The sequence below is a fragment of the Balaenoptera physalus genome, assembly GCF_965194825.1.
Source record: "Balaenoptera physalus genome assembly, chromosome: X".
NCBI classification, from domain to species: Eukaryota; Metazoa; Chordata; class Mammalia; order Artiodactyla; family Balaenopteridae; genus Balaenoptera; species Balaenoptera physalus.
The window spans coordinates 36,603,086-36,613,691 of NC_138903.1; the positions used below are offsets into that span (position 1 = coordinate 36,603,086).

A 10,606-nucleotide genomic window follows, 5' to 3' on the forward strand; every position below is an offset into this window, starting at 1 on the left:
GAGTAATATTCCATTGTGTATATACACCACATCTTCTTTATCCATTCATCTGTCGATGGACACTTAAGTTGCTTCCATGTCTCGGCTATTGTAAACAGTGCTGCTATGCATATTGAGGTGCATGTATCTTATCGAATTAGCATTTTCGTCTTTCCCGGATATATGCCCAGGAGTGGGATTGCTGGATCATATATGGTAACTCTAGGTTTTTTGCAAACATTACTTCTTGATGATTTAGTTTAGGGACGTCCCTGTCCTGGCTAATAGAACTTAACAGGGATCCTGGTGGGGGGGTTTCTCAGAAGTATTTTTCTCCTCGAAAAAAGAGAAATGCTTATGGAGATTGCTGCCACCATCACCCATCCACGTTCTACAGCTTTCGAATGCTGTTGTAAGGATATGAGATATTGGAGCAGCAGCAGTCATTTTGTGACTGTGAGGGGATGATGGAACAGAAAGGTAGAAAGAGCCTGGCTCCTTGATGACCTCTGTGGCCATCAAACCCAAGACCACCTACCTCTGAGCTTCCTGTCATATGCAAGATTAATATACCCTTATTGTTTAAAATGCTTTTTATTGGCTACACTGCTGAGAGCATCCTAATGGGTACAATCCCCATTTAATAGTTAAAAAAGTTAGGCGAGATTAGGTCATAGAGTTAATTAGTGGCAGAGAGGGGCCTAGAATCCAAGGGTTCCAATTTCATCCAGGGTACTCTTCTCTACCTCTGAACTCTACAGAGTCTTAGGGAACCCCCGGGGTCCTCCTCAAGGCCAAGGGTGCCGATGATTAGGCTCTGTGCCCCTGTCTCCCTTCCTACACCCAAATCAGAGCAGCATGGCTTTTATCTGATTTATCTTATTGGCCTCTCACTAACATTCTGTTTGAAACAAGAGACTATGAGGCTTAAACATATTTTAAAACCACTGTCCCACCCCTTACCCTTTACAACAGCGGCCAGCTCTTTACACCACCAGAGTGGAAATTGTAAAGAAAGTGTCTTTTCTAAGAGGAAATGTGGGGAAGGGGGAATATCTTAGTTCCCAGGTTTAAGCCCAGAGATCCTAGCGAACCGCTCACTCACATGCTTACACATACAAGCCACAGACACACACACAAATGCACTTCTGAAGCATGTGCATGCAGACGCACTATTCACTTGATTTTTCATCCTCTTAGGCGCTCTGGAAGTTGTAAGGCAGAATGAGACGCAGTGAGGCTAGCACAGGTGCTGGGGTTTACGGAAGCCCCCGGAAGGCCGAGCGTGAGCAAGAGCTCCTGCCTTGGTTCTGGAAACTGCAGCAGGCGAGGCCACACTTGTCATCTGGTCTTGTCCTTGGCTGTTCCAGACTCCAGGGCCACCTCCATTCTCGAGACCCAGCTTGTCTTGACTTCTACCACTTGCTCTCAAGGTGCCCAGAATTGGATCTGGGCACTTCGATCTGATCGGGTGGGCTCCGCACCACACCACATGGGCCCACCAGCCCCTCTCGGGCTGGACAGAGTTCTCAGGCAGGATGCTTCATGTTTTTCTGGGGTGCCGATTCCTGATCCAATCAATGGTAACAGGGTAACAGAGTTAAATGACACAAAACACAGGTGGCAGCTTATGCAAAAGGAACCTGGCTCTCCTTAACATGGGGTTATGAGCATTGCAAGTCCCTGACATTTGATCAGCCCCAGTGCAGCCTCCCGAGAACAACTGGGAACTGCCTTCCTCCCCTCTCTCAACTCCTCTATGCGCCCCCTCCTTCCCTTCCCTTCCTTTGTTCCTTCATTCAGGAAACATTTCTTCATTGCCTACTGTTCCCGTTATCTATTGCTGTGTAATAGACAATCCCCAAACCTAGTGGCTTCCAAAGAAAACCATTTTATTATATCTCACAACTCAGAATTCAGGTAGGGCTCGGCTGGGCAATTCTTTTTTTTTTTAAATAAATAAATTTATTTATTTATTGGCTGCATTGGGTCTTCGTTGCTGTGCGCGGGCTTTCTCTAGTTGCGGCGAGCGGGGGCTACTCTTCCTTGCGGTGCGCGGGCTCTAGGCACGTGGGCTCAGTAGTTGTGGCTCGCGGGCTCTAGAGTGCAGGCTCTGTAGTTGTGGCGCATGGGCTTAGTTGCTCCGCGGCATGTGGGATCTTTCCGGACCAGGGCTCGGACCCGTGTCCCCTGCATTGGCAGGCGGATTCTTAACCACTGCGCCACCAGGGAAGCCCCCGGGCAATTCTTTTGCTCCTCCTGGCATCGCTGTGATCACTCAGTGGTATTCGCTGGCTGCCTGGCTGGTCAGGAAGGTCAAAGTGGACCATGACGAGTGCCTGGGCAGGAAAGGCTAGAACGTTTGGGTCACTGGGCTGCGCTCCTTCTTTATGCCACTCCGGGCCCCTCCAGTAGGTGAGTGCGACTTTGTACATGGTGACTGTAAGAGTGAGCGTTCCAAGAGACAGGAATTGGAAGCTGCCAATCTCTTGAGGCCTGGGCACCAAAATGGGCACAGCCTCCCTTCTGCCGTACTCTGTTCGTCAAAGAAGTCACAAAGGCCACCCAGGTTGAAAGGGGGTGGGACGAGAGCCTACTCTGTCCTCTCTATGGGAGGAGTGTGAAAGCACGGGTGGCCAGCTTGAATCTGTCACCTCTCCTATCTGCTGGGAATCGTGAAAGATGCTGTTAAGTAAAAGAGCGAATAACACGAGTACTGCTACTTCGTTCTCTTTTTCCTTCCTCTGGGTTAAGTCCAGATCTGGGGGTAGACTTTCCCATTTCCCCAAGTTACTAGAGAAATTCTGCTTGACATTGTAGTGGGGGTGAGTGGAGCGGGGAGATGAGAGACAGAATCTGGGCAGCGCAGGGCTGCTCTTAGGAGGTCACGTGGGCTGGGGGTGAGAGCCAGGAGGGAAGATACTGCAGCTGCGATGACCTTGGCGAGGAAGGGCGTGCGGGGGTAGGGTGGCAAGGAGGAAGGCCCTGTGGCGATCGGCGGGAAGGGACGACCTTGACGTTGTCTGAATCTGAGTTCCTTCTAAAAAGCAGAGCCTGAAAATGAAGACTTGGGTGCAGGGAGTTCCTTTGGGAAGTGACCCCCAGGCAGCACGGTGTGGGGGAGGGGAAGGAAACCAGTGAAGGGTGAGCGGAGGAGCAGGTGGGCTTCTGGGGCTCAGTCGTGCTGGAGCCCCCGGGAGACTCTGCAGGAGCCACTCCAGAGTTGTCAACTTAAGAGCAGCAAAGCTGCGCTGTTTATACACCACATTCCTTCCGTCGTTGGTCAAGGGTTGATCCTAGGGTCTTAAGCTTCCAGTACTTTTGCCCCACTCCGCACTGGTGACCATGCCAGGCTAGTCACTGTGTCCAGGAGCTGCCTGTTGGCGTCCTCCAGGGTGGCTGTGAAGGTCTGCTGAGACGGTTTATGATGAGAATTTCTAGTCCCTTTGCGTGGGACACGGACAGGGCCTCTGCCTCACGCGCCTCCAGGGGGCGCCCGTCACATTGTCTTCCATGTGAAAGGTGCCCCCCTGGATGTGCCCCGTAACCCCCCCTCCTCCACCTTCCCACGAATTCATCATTACAACCCGCAAGGCCCACGAATGCTTTGGGGGCCAGCAGATTCTCTCTGAGGTACGTAACGAATGCCAAGTCCTAAGTCAAGGTCGGCTCTGGGCCAAAACAAAGACGCTGATGGGGACAAGGGGTGCATGCGGTTACCCCGTACTGGTCTCCGTGCAGCACAGAGTCCAGGAAGAAGGGGAAAGAAGCAGCTTCATAAACACCAGGCCAACCTCTGGGACCCCTTTTCGTGTTTTCCAATGCTTAAGAAACACATGGAGTACTTAGTCCACTGAGGGCAGAGCAAGTTAGCAGGTTCGTTCACCCTTTGTGGAGAAAGTGACTTGACCCCTCTGAGTTTCTGTCTCCCCATCTAGAGTCATCTCTGAGGCCTCTTGCTACCCTAGCAGGCTGTGATCTGTGATTCTACGGGGAAGGAGTGAGACGATGCGTCTCAGTGAACACTGGGAAGTTAAAAGTACTGTACAAACTGAAAGCTTTCATGCGATTGTAACTGTTATGGCAACACAGAGCGCTCTGTGGAAACAGCCTCCACCTCGGTTTATGCTCCTCCTGTAGGAGCCCTGACCCCACGCTCCATCACCCTGCCTCCCAGACTCCTAGCAGGATCTCTGTGTCCTTGGTTACTCCGTGAAACCTATGTTGAGAGACTCTGCCTTTCTAGTGGTCTCTTCTTGACAGGGGAAGAGGGCACCCCAGACCGCTAGTTCATCCATATGCCCTAAGATGCCTCGGGCCACACCACAAAGGCCCCATTCACCAGTTCATGCCCATACCGCATTCTGCGTGGACCCTGATGGGTGTGTTGAGACAGGCAGGCCTTTTTGTTCCAACTGCCCTTGGTTAGGGGGCCTTTTCAACGGTCCTGGTTCTAAAATTATCTCTAGACTGCCTCCTTAGGATGCTCTTGGCTGCAGGTGACAGAAACCCCCAAGACAGGAAGAGCTGCAAGATGATACTTCAAGGCTCCTCTCCTCTCTAATCCTCTCAGCTCTGCCTTTCTGGGTATGTGTGTTCGGTTTCAGCCTCCAACTGGTCCCAAAAAGGCTGCTGAAGTTCCAGGCATCACATGCAGGTACACAATCTCTAAGAGCAAAGAACAGGCCCTTCCAGCCAGAGATGATATTCAAAATATTCAGCAACCAGTACAGCAGGGTATGGACCAGTGAGAAGAAACTCTAGCTATACTGGCATGGGCCTGCTGAATGTCAGGAGTGTTTCCAGGGTTGCTTCTGTAAGAGGAAGGAGGGCCCCCACCAGAATTAGCTCATAGCTCATTGGCCGGCAGTGGATCACATGACCCCACCAGTTTCTGGGGGTTAGAATGGTAAAGATTTTGCCATGAATTGGGGATGGAATCCCCTTTCTTGAGGGTGGACATGTGAATTAGATTCAGGTTCCTTTAGCAGGTTGGAGGCTGGGGGAACCTGTCAATCTCACCTGCTTCCCAGGCTCACACCTCCGCACCATCACCCCTCCGAAATCAGACTCCTTATGCCGGCCTCAGATCCACTGTTAAATCCGACCTGAATATCTTGTGTGTGTGTTTTTAAAAACTTTTTATTTTGAAAACACTGCAAACCTACAGATTTGAAATTGCAAGAACAGGGCCACAAACTCCCATATACACTTCACCCAGATTCACCCATTATTGACATTTTACCATATTTACTCTGTCTCTCCACACACACACACACACACACACACTCAGTTGTTGTTACTTTGGTGGAATAATTTAGTCAGTGGCAGACATCTTTTTTTTTTGCTTTTTTTAAAAAAAACATTTTATTTTATATTGGAGTATAGTTGATTAACAATGTTGTGACAGTTTCCAAGTGTACAGCAAAGTGATTCAGTTATACATATACACGTATCCTTTTTTTTTTTTTTTTTTTGGCTGTGCTGGGTCTTTGTTGTGGTGTGCGGGCTTCTCTCTAGTTGTGTCACACAGGCTTCTCTAGTTGCAGCGCACAGGCTCCAGAGTGCGCGGGCTCAGTAGTTGTGGCACGCAGGCTTAGTTTCCCTGCGGCATGTGGGATCTTAGTTCCCTGACCAGGGATCGAACCCGTGTCCCCTGCATTGGAAGATGGATTCTTAACCACTGCACCACCAGGGAAGTCCCCCATGTATCTATACTTTTTCAAATTCTTTTCCCATTTAGGTTGTTACATAACGTTGAGCAGAGTTCCCTATGCTATACAGTAGGTCCTTGTTGGTTATCCATTTTAAATATAGCAATGTGGGGCTTCCCTGGTGGCGCAGTGGTTAAGAATCCGCCTGCCAATGCAGGGGACAGGGGTTCAAGCCCTGGTCCAGGGAGATCCCACATGCTGTGGAGTAACTAAGCCTGTGCGCCACAACTACTGAGCCTGTGCTCTAGAGCCTGTGAGCCACAACTACTGAAGCCCGCACGCCTAGAGCCCGTGCTCCGCAACAAGAGAAGCCACCGCAATGGAAAGCCTACCACGGCAACCAAGAGTAGCCCCTGCTTGCCACAACTAGGGAAAGCCCGCCGCAGCAACGAAGACCCAACGCAGCCATAAATCAATCAATCAATCTAAATATATATATATATATATATATATATATATATATATATATATATATATATATATATATATAGCAGTGTGTACCTGTCAATCCCAAACTCCCTATCTTCACTCCTAAATCTTGAGTGTGATTCTCCAAAGAACAAAGACATTTGCTTACATAATCACAGTACAATGATCACATTCAGGAAATTGAACATTAATGCAATACTATTATCTAACACAGAGCACATATTCACATTTCACCAGTTGTCCTGAAATTGTGCCCTTTAGTGATTGCTCTGCTCCAAGGTTTTATCCAGGATCACATATTATTTCTGGCCACCTGGTCACTTCACTCCCCTTCAGCCTGGACCAGCTCCTCAGCCTGACCTTTGTTGTTCCTGATACTGACAGTTTTGAAAAGTACAGCCCCTTTTTGCAAAATGTCACTCAGTTTGGGTTTGTTTGATGTTTTCTTATGGTTAGATTCAACTGAGCATCTTGGTTTTGCCCCCTTTGCTTCTTTCTGCAACTGAAAGTGCTTTAAGCTTTTATGAAAGTTATCTTTATGATGTCTGCAAAGTATAAATACTGTTCTGTTCAGTTAGGCCCATTTCATGGATGGACAGACTGAACACTTCTAAATGAGTCAATGTGGGAGAGCCTAGGATAAGGTTAATCGAAGAGGGCTTGTGGCCAACCAGCAATTTCTGCTCAGCTGCCTGCCTTTCTACCTCTCCCTTGCTCACACCCCGTCTCCCCTTCTCCTTGGGCTTAATTGATAGGCGAATTAATGAATGTTTGGCCAGGCGGGGGGGCCAGGAGGCTGTTTAGAGCCTGCAGAGCTTGCTTTTTAGGTAAGGTGGGGATGAGTCTGCCGGCAGCCTTCCAGTGACAAGAGCGTGATGGATTCCCCCCATTCTTTGATATCAGTGCTTTTGTTAGTTTGCATTTTATTCAGTGCCTTTTCTCTCGGCAACTCAAGGCCTTTTGCAGAGTCTTATGTAACGAAAAATAATTCTGCAAGGTAGGCAGACCGGGCAAGGCCACAATACGTAAACCACGTTCCTTATACACACACGCAGCAGCCTTGCTGGGGCCCATCTGTGTTGGGGCAGCGACATTTGACATTTGTGGCACTTAGAGACCATAAGGGGGCAAAGACATAGGCAAAGGGGGATGCAGTTGCCTTTGCTAAGCTCCAAGGAGGCCCCTCTCCCTGTGCTTGGGTGACTGACTCTTAAATAAGAAAAGGCGGGACTTTAAGAGAGAGAGGTAAGGGAGGGAGGAATGATCAAAAGGAAGGAGTCAGTACGTACAGGAAAAGGTGCTCAACAACCTTGGTCATCGGGAAATGTAAATTCAAACCACTCTGAGATCATAGTATACCCATCAGAATGACTAATACGTCAAAACTAATACTAAGTACCGGTAAGGATGGGGAGCGACTGGAACTTCATAGGCTGCTGATTGGCTAGCACTTGACACAGCCATTATGGAAAACTGAACGGTAACCACTAAACTGAACAGATTCTCACCCTATGACCCAGCAGTTCCCCTCCTGGGGAAATACCCACAGATGAGTACATACGTTCACTAAAAGACCTGCAAAATAACGTTCATCGCACTATTCCATTAGCCCAAAACTAGGGACTACCCAAATATTCATCAGAAGTACAAAGGATAAATAAAGTGTGGTGCATTTATGTTGTGGGATATTATGCAGCAATGAAAAAGGACAAGCTACTTCTTTGTATAATATATAGACACTCTCATGTACAGAACGTGGAGTGAAAGAAGACAGACAATAAACACTGAATTCTGCATAATTTTATCTACATAAAGTTTAAAACCAGGCGCAAGTAATCTGTGGGGACAGAAATGAGAAGAGTGGCTACCTACTGACTGGGAGGCATGAAGGGGCCATCTGGGGTGCTGGTAGTGGTCTGTATCTTGACCTTGGTGCTGAAGAACACATGAGTTTACTTTGTAAAAATTCATTGAGCTGTACATTGATGACGTGATACTTCAAAAAAGGTTTACAATAAGGCAGGGAGGAGGAAGAGTAAGGGAAACACAGACGTGTCTCTGTTGGTGAGCAGGTTAGATTCCACTAACTGTCCTTGAATCCATTTGTTCCTTAATCCAAAGGGACCACCGCTCACTCCACCTGTTCGTAGCAGCAGAGTTAGTATACTTTTTTATTTTCTGGCACTTAGCTTTCCATCAACGTTTGTGGGCCAAAATTTCATAAGCAGAGAAGCTTCTATTTAGAGCAAGGCTAAGGGCATTAGCGATTTATGACTTCATGCATTGATTCATTCAACCATCAAAGACAGGATAAGTTATGTGATTCTGGAAGCCTTTGGCTAGAACTATTCATTTCTAGATGTCCTCTCATCAGCAACAAGACATTTCAACCCATCTGGGGAAAAAGTCAGAGGTGAGATGGGGACTGTGAAAATTGCCTTCTATCCCATTTTCCCTAGATTTCTGAACTGGGAGGCTAATTCCTGCCAGAGTGGAAGATGACAAGGTAGTGACAGCTTTGAAAGAGGGTGTACTAGTTTCCCAGGGCCACCATAACAAAGTACTGCAAACTGGGTGGTGTCAACAACAGAAATGTCTTGTCCCATCGTTCTGGGGGCTAGAAGTCCAAGATCAAGGTGTGGGCAAGGTTGGTTCCTTCTGAGGGTGTGAGGGAGAATCTGTCGCAGGCCTCTCGCCTAGATTCTAGTGGTTTACTGGCAATCTTTGGCGTTCCTTGGTGTGTGTCTGTCTCCAAATTTCCCCTTTTTATAAGGACACCAGTCATACTGGACTAGGGCCCACTCTAATGACTTCATTTTAACGTGATTACCTCTGCAAACCTTATATCCTAATAAGGTCACATTCTGAAGTACTTGGGGGTTAAGACTTCAACATACAAGCATACCTCGTTTATTGCACTTCGCTTTATTGCACCTCACAGATACTGTGTTTTTTACAAATTGAAGGTTTGTAGCAACCCTCGGTTGAACAGTCTATTGGTGCCATTTTTCCAATAGCGTTTGCTCACTCGTTCCTCTGAGTCGCATTTTGGTAATTCTTGCAATATTTCAAACTTTTTTACTGTTATTATATTTGTTATGGTGATCAGTGATCTTTGGTGTTACTATTGTCATTGTTTTGGGGTGCCATGAACCGCACCCATGTAAGATGGCAAACTTAATCGATAAATGTTGTGTGTGCGTTCTGACTGCTCCACTGCCTGGCCATTCCCCCAGCTCTCCCCTTCTCCTTGGGCCTCCCTATTCCCGAGACACAACGATATCAAAATTAGGCCAATGAATAACCCTACAGTGGCTTCCAAATGTTCAAGTGAAAGGAAGGGTCGCATGTCTCTGACTTTAAATCAAAAGCTAGAAATGATGAACTTAGTGAGGAAGGCACGGCGAAAGCCAAGATAGGCCGGAAGCTAGGCCTCTTGCATGAAACAGTTAGCCAAGTTGTGAATACAAAGGAAAAGTTCTTGAAGGAAATCAAAAGTGCTACTCCAGGGAACACACAAATGATAAGAAAGCAAACAACCTTATTGCTGATATGGAGAAAGTTCTAGTGGTCTGGATAGAAGATCAAACCAACCACAACATTCCCTTAAGCCAAAGCCTAATCCAGAGCAAGGCCTTAACTCTCTTCAATTCTATGAAGGCTGAGAGGGGTGAGAAAGCTGCAGAAGAAAAGTGTGAAGCTAGCAGAGGTTGGTTCATGAGGTTAAAGGAAAGAAGCTGTCTCCAGAACATCAAAGTGCAAGGTGCAGCAGCAAGGGCTGATATAGAAGCTACAGCAAGTTACCCAGAAGATCCAGCTAAGATCATTAATGAAAGTGGTTACGTTAAACAACAGATCTTCAATGTAGGCGAAACAGCCTTCTATTGGAAGAAGCTGCCATGTAGGACTCTCATAGCTAGAGAGAAGTCAGTGCCTGGCTTCAGAGGACAGGGTGACTCTCTTATTAGGAGCTAATGATGCAGCTGGCACCTTTAAGTTGAAGCCAATGCTCATTTACCATTCCGAAAATCCTAGGAGCCTTAAGAATTATGCTAAATCTACTCAGCCTCTGCTCTATAAATAGAACAACAAAGCCTGGATAATAGCACATCTGTTTACAACACGGTTTACTGAATATATGGAGCCCACTGTTGAGACCTACTGCTCAGAAAAAAAGATTTGTTTCAAAATATTACTGCTCATTGACAGTGTACCCAAATGCGCTGATGGAGATGTGCAGTGAGATTCATGTTGTTTTCATGCCTGCTAACGTAACATCCATTCTGCGGCCCATGGACCAAGGAGTCATTTCGACTTTCAAGTCTTATTATTTGGGAAATACATTTCATAAGGCTATAGCTGCCCCAGACAGTGATTCCTCTGATGGATCTGGGCAAAGCCAATTGAAGACCTTTTGGAAAGGATTCACCATTCTTGATGCCATTAAGAACTTTCGTGATTCGTGGGAAGAGGTCAAAATATCA

At 47.2% G+C, this 10,606-nt stretch overlaps 1 long non-coding RNA gene across 1 annotated transcript in view; it reads left to right on the forward strand.

The window, feature by feature from the left end:
- Positions 1–10,606, forward strand: part of LOC309652639 — a 28,771-nt gene that overhangs the window by 3,445 nt on the left and 14,720 nt on the right. The gene's annotated exons all lie outside the window — the stretch shown is intronic.